Raw genomic sequence first — 11,346 nt, 5'->3', positions numbered from 1 at the left:
ATTATCTTTTTTGATTTCTTAAAATAGCTATAGATGAAGGAAAAAAACTTTTATTTTTTTTAATATCGAAAAAGTAATATTATTTATGTAATTAAGTTTTATGGATGGTCTTTCCATATAATTTGCCTAAGTAAAAGGGAAAATAAGCCCAATAGGTAGATGAGAAGGGCAGTTTAGACCCAATAGATAGGTGAGAAGGGCATTTTAGGTCCAATAGCTAGACGAAGAACATTTTTGCACCATTTAACTTAGTTGAAGGGCATTTTAGGCCCTTTTTCATATTAAATTTTAGGGTGCCGCTAATTTATTTCTTTAATTTTCTTATACATGAAAGATTTTACTGTGTGTAAATAAATTATTTCTATGTAAAACATACTTTGCATATCTATGGTATATTATATCATATACCATAAATATATAAAGATGCTTAGTATGTTTCTTTATATTTTGTATATATGTGTGTATATGGTATATACATGGTATAAACTTCATATATAACATACTTTGTATCACTACAAGAAAATAGCTAAATTGTGACAGAGATTTTAGTCACAAATCTGTCACAAATCATTGATTGTGATGGATTTGTGATGAAAAAATGTGCGTCTCAGAACCTTTGGTCATAAAGTCATTGTGACAGATTTAATTTCCGTCATAAAATTATTGTGATGGAACTGAGACAGATCGTCCGTCACAATATAAATTCTTAAATTTGACTTAAATTCCGTCACAAATTTATAACAGATTTGTGACAGAATATTTCATTATAAAATAGTGACAGAATAATTTCCGTAACAAACTTTTAAACCTAGTCACCACAATTGTGACAATATATTTCGTTACAAATAATTTGTGACAGACTAATTCAGTCACAATATGACTCTCTTATCTATATTAATAACAAATTCAGGATAGGTTGTGACAAATTAAATCTGTCATAAATTTTATTTGAACTTTTAATTTTAATAAATAATAATTACGAAATAGTATGCTCTCTCTCTCTCTCTCTCTCTCTCTCTCACACACACACACACACACACACACACACACACACACATATATATATATATATATAACATAATACAAGATTTATAATAAAAAAAGTCTGAAATTAATTAAAACATGCAAAATCACAAATTCAATAAGCAAACGTCTACCAATGTTTAAAATTTAAAGCATATAACTATCCAAAAAAGTGTGACAATGTTCATGTCGACACTTCAAGTAACTAAAGTCTCAAAATATTAAACACTTAAGCATTAGATGAGTCCCTATTAGGGAGAGTAGAATTACTAAATGAGCGAGAAGATAGTGTCATATCACTCATCATGAGAGACCATTGCTCCTCCATAGATTTGAATCGATCATCACTTTGTTGCCTCAAACGGGAAACCTCCTGCTCTACTCTTTGTTGCCTCAAACGGGAAACCTCCTGCTCTACTCGTTGTTGCACCTTCGCTTCTATACATTCTTGAAGAACACTCTCTTGATTTTCTCTCATTTGCGACACCTTTTTCTCAAGTGTTTTGATGCGCTCTTCGGCAACATGATTGGACACTAAACTTGCTGAATTGACAGAATTTTGTTCTTTATATAAGGTTGAAGCTTGAGAGCCCAATCCATACACACATTATTTTTTTGCTCCACCCACAACATCAAAATACATGAGATTTATATCGAGTTCTTGATCTTCTGATGAATCATCTGATGGACCCAAAAGAGCAGTAGCTATGATGACCTCCATTTTATCCTAAAAATTACAATAATCAGAGACCAAATATTTAATCATCACAATGAGCCACACGAAGTAAAAGAATATACTGCCTGATTATTTCAAATGATGCAACTGTACAGATTAAAAAACCTCACAACCTAAAGGAAAAGCAACTATTGTGTTACAACAACAACATGGCGCAATCAATGGCAATTTAATGCCATAGTGTATAAAATGAACTGGAAAGTGATATATACTATACTTCTCTTATCTGTAAATTATTATTTTTGTACATACACCGTTCCAAAATAACAACCACTTTTTAAAAAATGTGTTACGTACTATATAATATAGTTTCTCTTTGGTAAATTATTATATAATGTTATTCAACTTAAAGGAATCCACACATAAATTGACTTTCTTTTTCTCATTAAGTGTTCCAAACCCAAGATCTAAATTAAACCAACAACAACAACATACCCAATATATTCCCACATAGTGGGGTCTGGGGAGGGTAGAGTGTACGCAGACCATACCACTACCTCCGAAGAAGTAGAGAGGCCGTTTCTGATAGACCCCCGGCTTACGACCGAAGGTGGCTCCGCCACTGCTGAATATTACTTATTAGAGCTAAAAGATACTAGAAATCATAGGCGTGATGGAAATGGTCAACCACCAGGAAAAATCCAGATAGCTTCCCACTTTAAAGACGCACAAGCAGTAAAAGTAAGAAGCATATAAAAATATCTGGAATTCTATGGCCCAACATCAAAACAATTCTGGATCTTTTCTTTTTCTCAAAGGGCTGTTGGTTTTTTTTTATGAATGGAGAAAAAATCATGGACATGGCAGCAAGGGGAAAACCACCCTTTACAAAAATCCCATCTCTCTGATGTCTCATTCTTCTATTCTGCGCCAAACTACGGTCAGGATTCTGCCATAAGCATCATCATCATAGCCTCATTTGAAAGATGGAAACTTGCCCATAAGTAGGCGTTTGGAAAATTTCGAGTAGCTTTGAACAAACAACAGCAACAACCACCCTAGTGAAATCCCAAAATCAGTAGCTTAGAGGGATGTTTGATATAAGAGTAGTGAAATCAAGAAACAACAGTTTAGAGGGATGTTTAACTAGGGCAGGGACCCTGTAACTTCTGCTTAACTGTCCCCTTTCTATACTTTTTCTGCTGCTCTAACTGAAAATACAGCCACATAGGAGCATGTCGTCACAGATAGAGAGACAAACAAACACACAAGACACACACACATGTATGGAATAATACATAAATAGATTCTCAAACACAGCTTCGGCTTGGCCTCAGCTAGAAAACAAGCACTTCGACTTCAAGAGTCCACATCTAGACACCTCAACAACTAAACACTCTAACTACTCCCCACTACATCTCGTGGGGACCCAATGCTAATGTGGCACAACAAATTTTAGAGACCTCTAGATGATCATTTTGTAGGTTGGAGTGTCCAGTTGATACAGTGGAGGTGTCTAGACCAATTCTTTCACATCATTAAGGTTCTAGACTCCTGAGAGAATCTATCTTGCTGCGCCATTTGTACATTGCAGACCATCGGATAGTAAACATAAAAAGATCCAGGGATGGAATGCAGTAATGTAAAAAGCACAACAAGAACAACAAGATGTCAACGACAATGATAGTGAATCAAAATAGGCCACACACGGCTTCACTAGACTTCAAGATTTCAACAAAAAACTGATTTTTAAGATTACAAGATCGCAACAAGTGTAGTGAATCAAAATTGGCCCCACACGACTTTACTACTTCAAGATACAAACAGCAAGTCACTCTACTTGCAAGATCTATATTGATCTTGCGCTTTCAAGATTTAAAGAATGAGAAGCTTGTTAGCAAACTTACATTAATGCTCTTCGACTTGGCATCAACAAAACTGCCATCCTTTTTTGGTGCAACTTCTTAAATATCTCCCATGAATTTGGTTCATGGCCGATTTCGGTTGCCTGAAAAAAATTTCAACATTAAAATCGAACATAAAGTCAAAGAATTAATCTATTAAAGTACACAATTTATCAATTTTATAGTATGCTCCACTGTTGACCTGGAACCTCCGGTATGCTTGCTTGGACCAGTGCCCGGACCACCGGTTTCACTACATCGATTTTGAGTTGCAATATAAGATTTGTTCTTAAACTCATCAGAAGCCCAATATGTTTTCTAGCTTTGCCAAACATCATCCAACATAAAATTTGGTTTGTTTATTTGTCTTCGCCAATGATATGTTCTTTTTGTATATAAGTTGGATGTGACCTTCTTCTAGGTGTGTTTGATTATGGAGTTCTCTGTAGGATTCCACTGATATGATTTATAGAAAAAAAATTTAAATAAAGACACCCATGCTCTACGCAAATAGAAATGTCACAAATGAACCAAAAAGACAATAAATAGGAGACTATTCCTCAGATATACAAAATCCGGCTCTTGTACTTTAAAAGCTCTCATAGTTCTTTCCTGTATAATTATTAATGATTTATCAATGTATTGATAGAATTGAAGATGGTAGAAAGGCATTAGAAAGCTATTAACATAAAGACAAATAGCTAGCACATTTGCTGCCAAAACATGCACTATTGTAGTCCGTTTGTATTTACCTCGGTGTCAACTAATTAATGACATACGCAACCAACTTAAATTTAGGTATAGTCAATCATGTAAAACACCACTAAAAGTAGCTTGACATTCTCATCTTAAGTTAATATTGTGTGAGGTTTGAGAGTTATATTCATTCTCAAAAACAAAAAAAACGTGTTAATCGGATCAAGTTGAAAGAGAATTATTTAGTTGAATTCTGATTTCAGACAATCCAAGCAGCTTCTCTTACTCCATTCCAAATGTCATCACTAAAACTGAGTACATGTGTTTGAGCTATATGTAAGTTGATTAACTTAAACACATATCCAAGTATTGTTTCCAACATATGGATTTCTAAACCACACAACCATAATCTTCACTTTCTTAAACACTCTTTAGCAAGGAGTAATGCTTTTAGAACACGCGATAAGAAGCTAAACAATTACGAGTCAAATTGCAATCTTACTAGAACACAAAAATACGTATATATAAAATATGCATTCAACAAAATTACAGGCATATATTAACAAAATTTTCAATGAATCAATGACAACAACAAAAAACCCAGTGTATTCCCACACAGTGGGGTCTGGGGAGGGTAAAATGTACGCAGTCCATACCACTACCTCGGGAGAGGTAGAAAAGGTTGTTTCCAATAGGCCCTCGGCTCAAGACAAAGAATAATAAACAGGTCTATACTGCACACAGATGCATAATACTAAAGACAACATATTTCCATTAATGACCATTAAAATGGGAGGACTAATTGCATCACTGAACAAGATATAAGCAATTTGTTGAGCATATCGAAGGATAAAAGTAGAGCCTTCCAAATCAAAGAAAATATATCAGTAAATAAATAGTCTTTACAAGAGAGAACCAACAAGAAATGCTCATCTAAGCTTATGACAGTATACCAGTTACAGTGAAAACAAAGTTGGTTTCATATTAGGCACGTCCTAAAGTATAAATAGTAGTATGTCTATCTCAAAACTGACCTTAATCTAAAAACGTGACAAAAATTATAACCTTTATCATCTCAAAACTTAAACTTTTCTTTCGATAAATTTCTTTCAATAAATTATCATGTGAAATACTACTAACAGTAACTTCAAAGATCTAAGTTCTAACAAATTTCTTTCAAATTATCAAAAGGAACTTTTCTGCACTTTGTTACCTAGTGACCTAATTAATAGACTACAGAAATACTTGACAGTAAGGAAAGGCAAAAATTCACATTGAAACAAGATAAAAATGAGGCAGAATGCTCACTTGTTCGATGAAGATAACAAAATCTGACCTAGCTTTAACAAGTTTTCTGTTCGTGAAGCCAAATCTTGAACACCCACTTGTCTAATGGAGCAAAATGTTGTGCACAATAAGAGTAAAGTGAAGGGTATTCTTTAGATTTTGAGGGAAAAATAAAAAGATGCAAAATTTTTTGAGGGAAAATGAAAAGATGTGAAAAAATTTACAGGAAAAATGAAAGGGTATGCAATTTCTACCTTTGTTACGGAACAAAATCCGTCACAAATATTTTAAAATTAATTAAATTTTTAAAAATTTTACTGTGACGGAATAAATCTGTCATAATTTTTTATTATATTAATTATTTTTTTTTAAAAAAAATTGTGATGGACTACTAAATCTGTCACAAATTTATTACGGATTTGTGACAGAATGTTTTTTTTTTAATCAATTTTAACTTGTGACAAAAATATGTCCGTCACAAAAATTATATTGGACATGCGTCACAAATTTGTCACAAATCTGTTACTCTTTAAATTTTTATGTGAAAATAAAATATTTTAAAATTATTATATTTATGCAATAATGATCCATCACAAATTCATCAACATTCTGTCACAATTTGTAACTGAAGTGTCCCGTCACAAATTTTCCGTCACAATTTGACCATTTTCTTGTAGTGTATATTTATGTTATAAATATGCTTAGTATGTTTCTTAATACTTTGTATATTTATATATATGTGTATACGATACATACGTGGTATAAACTTTATATATAACATACTTTGTATATTTCTGTTATAAATATAATACTTTATATATTTATGAGTATAAATATAATACTTTGTGTATAAAGATACCAAGTATTATGGTATATAAAGTTAGCAGTTGCAGTTTAAGGTATAAATTTGTTAAATTGGATATATATTTTTTTTTAATGAAAAATATGTATCAGCGATTTATATTTTTAGCATATATATGGTATAAACTATTTATATTTGAATAGTATAATAAAGATGTACACTATAATATATATAATCAAATTAAAAATGAGAATAATTTGTGGCAGTGGTAAACTAATCTGCTACAACTTTATTAATTCGATAAATATAGAAAACGATTATCCATTATTAATTACATGACTATAATTCCTTAAACATACGTATCACAATAGAAAAATTATTATTATTATTATACTATAGTAATTAGGATCATTAGCAGTAAAATAATATCTTAAATAAGAGAGAAAATTACATAAGGGAGAAAAATAATGATGAGAGAAAAAAAGAGATATATATTAATTAGGATAACATTAAGTTTGAAATTATAATTATCTTATTCTTTAAAACTGCTATATACGTAATATTATAATGAGATTTTTATGTAAAAATATAACAGATTGGAGTTATATGTTATAATAATAAAATTTAGAATTGGAGTTTAAAAATTGTGAAAACACCAAAAACCTTTTTTCCCTATTCAGAATTTTTTTTCGAAATTATTTTCTGAATTTTCATGACCAAACACTACAATTTCTAACTCCAGAAAAATTTTCCGGAAAAAAAGGAAAAATTTTCATGGCCAAATGGCCCTTAGTCCTTCCAAGTATTCACGTCTTACTACCTCGGTAAAAATAAAAAAGTACATTTTTAATCACATGTCAATTCATACGTGTAATTTAAAGTTGACATTTGAACCAATGGATCTCACTCATTCTTGTTCAATTTTTTTTTAAAAGTACAATTCATACTTGTAATTAAAAGTTGACATTTGAACCAATGGACCACTCATTTTTGTTCCATATTAAAAAAAGTAATGCACGTTTAAATTATTAAATTTATTTTTTATTATCAATTTTAGTTTCCACAAATTTCTTTCTATTGAAATCCATGTACTTACAAGTTACTACTCCCTCTCCATTGGATCCCAAATAAATAAATTTCTGATACTTTTTAAAATTTTAAAAAAAAATTTCAAACTCCAAAAATAATGTATTTCCTCCATTTTGATTTATTTAAATTATTATGATTTATATTACTTTTCAAAAAAATTTCAAATTATATCCCAATATATATATATATATATATTGAACTGATAGACTTTCGAGTTAATAATATTTTTATATGTCTCCAAATAATTTAAATTATTAATTATAATACCTTTTACATAATTTTTAAATACATAGATTAAAACTAAAAATAAAATAATTAATTTAAAATGTAAAATATACAATTACAAAAATGCCTCTAACAGAAGCAGACAACTAAAAATCGGCATGACAACTGTCAGTTATCTGCTCACTCGTAATTCTATATAGTAGTAATACACATTTTTATTACTTACTAGAGTAGGTATACGCGCCTCGAGCGTATACCTCATATTAATGAGTTCAACATTAAAGCAAATATTTTATTTATTTGAATAATATATATTAATAAATATGAACACAATTATAAAATTCAACATCTTTTGAATATGTAAAGATGGAGAACTTATTTAATTAGCTATATAGCATTTGTAGATATCTAAGATACAAATAAGGTAGGTGGAATAAATTAACAACCCTTAAATTATATTAGTGTGCTAGTAAGCCGATAGTTAATGCTTGTTAATCTATAAAGTTGCGTAACTTGACTTGGTTCCATAATAAAAATGTAAAATTTGTTTTGCAAACGTCACGCCACATAATCCCTCTTCTTGATCAAATAGTTGTTATATCTTTTCCACCACTCTAAATATAGTGATGCTTTTTCTCACATAGACTATGAATTGGATTTGTAATAGCTTTAAATTGAAATTATAGAGATAAAAGATTATAATGGTGAATTACTTCCCCTATACATATGAATTCTATGTTCCAGCAACACTTACTAAAGCAAATGTCATATCCTTGGAAGGGTCTTCTCAAGAAGTATTGTTGCTTGAGTTTTTGTGATTTTTTGTATATGCATAGAAATTGTCAATGAAAGAACTGAATGATGAGGATGTAAAAAATGAAATTAACATGACTTTTATAGAAAAGAAGTTGACAAAAGATAAGTTAAAGCCTATTTAATATGGGATATGAATTATTGTTTGTCGCATAGCGATAGCTTTATTGCACCGGGTTGCCCTTTTTATGAATTGTTGTTTGTCGGTTTTGTTGGGTTGTCCTATTCTAGTTAATTAGCAATGGTTAGTTTTTTTAGATGCTGTGAAAGACATGCATCCTATTTTTGGAAAGAAAGATTTTTTTTTTTGTAATATAGTCAATATTGCGTCAAAGCCTATTTTACGATTTTGGGAGTTTTGAGTTGTCCTCTTCTAATTAGGAATGGTTAGTTGTTTTAGATAGTGAAAAAGACATCCTATCTTCGAAAGGAAAGGTTTTTCTTTTTGTAATATAGTCAATATTTAATCTATAATCTATAATAAATTTAAAAGTGTGAAAGTCTTAGAAATGGTGTTGGACTTTTTGCCCTTCACTAAAAGTCTATGCATTAGACAAAATCGTCTTTTCACTATTTTTTTCTAATATTTAAGAGTTGAAAATTAATTAAATATATTTATGATAAAATCTTTCCTTATTAAAAGTCATCAGAATTAATGACAATTAATACTTTTTCCATTCAACTAAATTTGATTTTAAGAAGATTTGAAAAATCTAAAAATAAATATAAAAAATGTTAGAATAAGAAAAATTTAACAAGTATTAATTTTTTAAAAGTTTTAAGTACGTAATAAAAATGTAATCAATGATTTTATAAAGATTTGACTTTAAAAATTGGGAAATATTTTAAACATAGGAAAAAAATAAAAATATAACTGTACCATAAATATGATTCAAATTGATGCGTCTTCCATAGCCTGTGACAATAACAGAAAGAGGTACGTTATGACAAACGCAAAAGTGATGATCCATCAATCACTTAAAACTTTTGTTGGTAAAATATATATGTGCTTATTCTAAAATATATATTTATGTTTACATTATTATATTAAAGTGTGAAGAATTTTTAAAAAGTGATTTAAACTTTTACACTTTATATAAAATCTCTGCAATAGATAAAATTATTTAATTTTAAATAATCAAACGTTAACGTGCGAGACACGTGCGGTTAAACTAGTATCACTAAAATAATAGAAAAAAAGTAAAAAGACTGAAAAGGTTTTTACTCAATTATGTTCAGAGAGGGCTTTTGGCTTAATATATACAAGATGCTATACATGGTATAGTTGAACACAAACTCTCTAAGAGACAAACTATACAATTCTAATCAAATATAAATACATAATATGTGACTAATATGGTGTCCTAACATGCCCCCACAAGCTGAGTAGTGGCTGGGCAACTGCAAGCTTGGACCGCAGGAGATGAAACCAACGGGAAGGAAGGCTCTTGGTGAAGATGTCTGCTAACTCATCCAAGGAAATGATGTAGCGAACGTTCAAGTCCTTTGAGGCCACTTTCTCTCGAACAAAATGAAAATCTAACTCAATATGTTTGGTTCGCGCATGAAAAATAGGATTAGCAGTGAGGTAAGTAGCTGACAAATTATCACACCCTAGTATGGGGGCTTGGGGAAGAGAGAAACGCAGCTCTTGAAGAAGATGTTGCATCCAGGTAACTTTTGTAGTAGCCGCAGCTAAGGCCCTATATTCAGCTTTGGTACTAGATCGTGCAACCACTCGCTGCTTCTTTGAGTTTATGACACTAAATTGGGTCCAAGAAATAGACAATAACCATTTGTAGACCACCGATCATCTGGGAAACCAGCCCAGTCCGCATCTGTTAAGGCCTGAAGTGGTAAGGAGCTAGCGGAACGCAAATGCAAGCCGAGGTTTATAGTTGCCTTTAAATAGCGCATTAAGTGTTTCATAGCAGTGAAATGAGACTCCATACGATTATGCATGAATTGACATAATTTATTGACAGTGAATGAAACATCTGGACACGTCATGGATATATATTGAAGAGCTCCTATCAAGCTGCGATACAATGATGGATCCGAAAACGGTGAACTCCCATGTTGAGAAAGTTGAAGTCCTGTGGCCATAGGTGTACCAATTGGCTTTGCACCATCCATATTGGCACGAGCAAGGAGTTCTCGTATGTATTATGATTGAGTAAGGGTCAATCCAGTGGGCTGATAATGGACCTCAACACCAAGAAAGTAGTGTAGCTTACCAAGATCTTTTATAGCAAAGGCATTAGACAATTGAAGAACAAGGCTTGCAATGAACTCATTAGAGCTTCTTGTAACAATAAGATCATCTACATACACCAATATATTAGTAATATGGCCGTCAAAATTGCATGTAAATAGAGACGTATCAAATTTGGAAGGTACAAAATTAAGTTCAAGCAATTTCGAACTAAGCTTCTCAAACCATGCCCGAGGTGCTTGTTTAAGGCCATAAAGGGCTTTGTGAAGCTTTCACACATGGTTGGGATATCTTGGATCAGTAAATCCAGGGGGTTGAGACATGTATATCTCTTCATGTAATTGCCCGTGAAGAAATGCATTTTTGATGTCGAGCTGCCGTAAAGACCACCCTTTGGACAGAGCTAAAGACAAAACCACTTGGATCATTGTAGGCTTTACCACGGTACTAATTGTTTCATGATAGTCCACTCTAGCCTCTTGGCCAAATCCCTTTGCCACTGAATGATCCTTGTAATGCTCAATGGAGCCACTAGGATTGAGTGGTAACTTAAAATCCATTTGCATCCCACACCATTCTTTGCCGTAAAGGATGGAACATGGGACCAAGTACCACT

At 31.6% G+C, this 11,346-nt stretch overlaps 1 long non-coding RNA gene across 1 annotated transcript; it reads right to left on the bottom strand.

The window, feature by feature from the left end:
• Positions 1-1,260: 1,260 nt before the first annotated feature.
• On the bottom strand, positions 1,261-5,397 carry LOC107849961. The gene is made up of 4 exons (XR_007048142.1): positions 3,806-5,397; positions 3,607-3,707; positions 1,430-1,750; positions 1,261-1,393 (listed from the first exon to the last, which is right to left on the bottom strand). It is a non-coding gene; the product is annotated as an uncharacterized LOC107849961 (long non-coding RNA).
• Between the last annotated feature and the right edge of the window lie 5,949 nt (positions 5,398-11,346).

This window comes from Capsicum annuum, chromosome 12, assembly GCF_002878395.1.
Source record: "Capsicum annuum cultivar UCD-10X-F1 chromosome 12, UCD10Xv1.1, whole genome shotgun sequence".
Classification (NCBI taxonomy): domain Eukaryota; kingdom Viridiplantae; phylum Streptophyta; class Magnoliopsida; order Solanales; family Solanaceae; genus Capsicum; species Capsicum annuum.
This window is presented reverse-complemented; position numbering and strand designations above follow the sequence as displayed.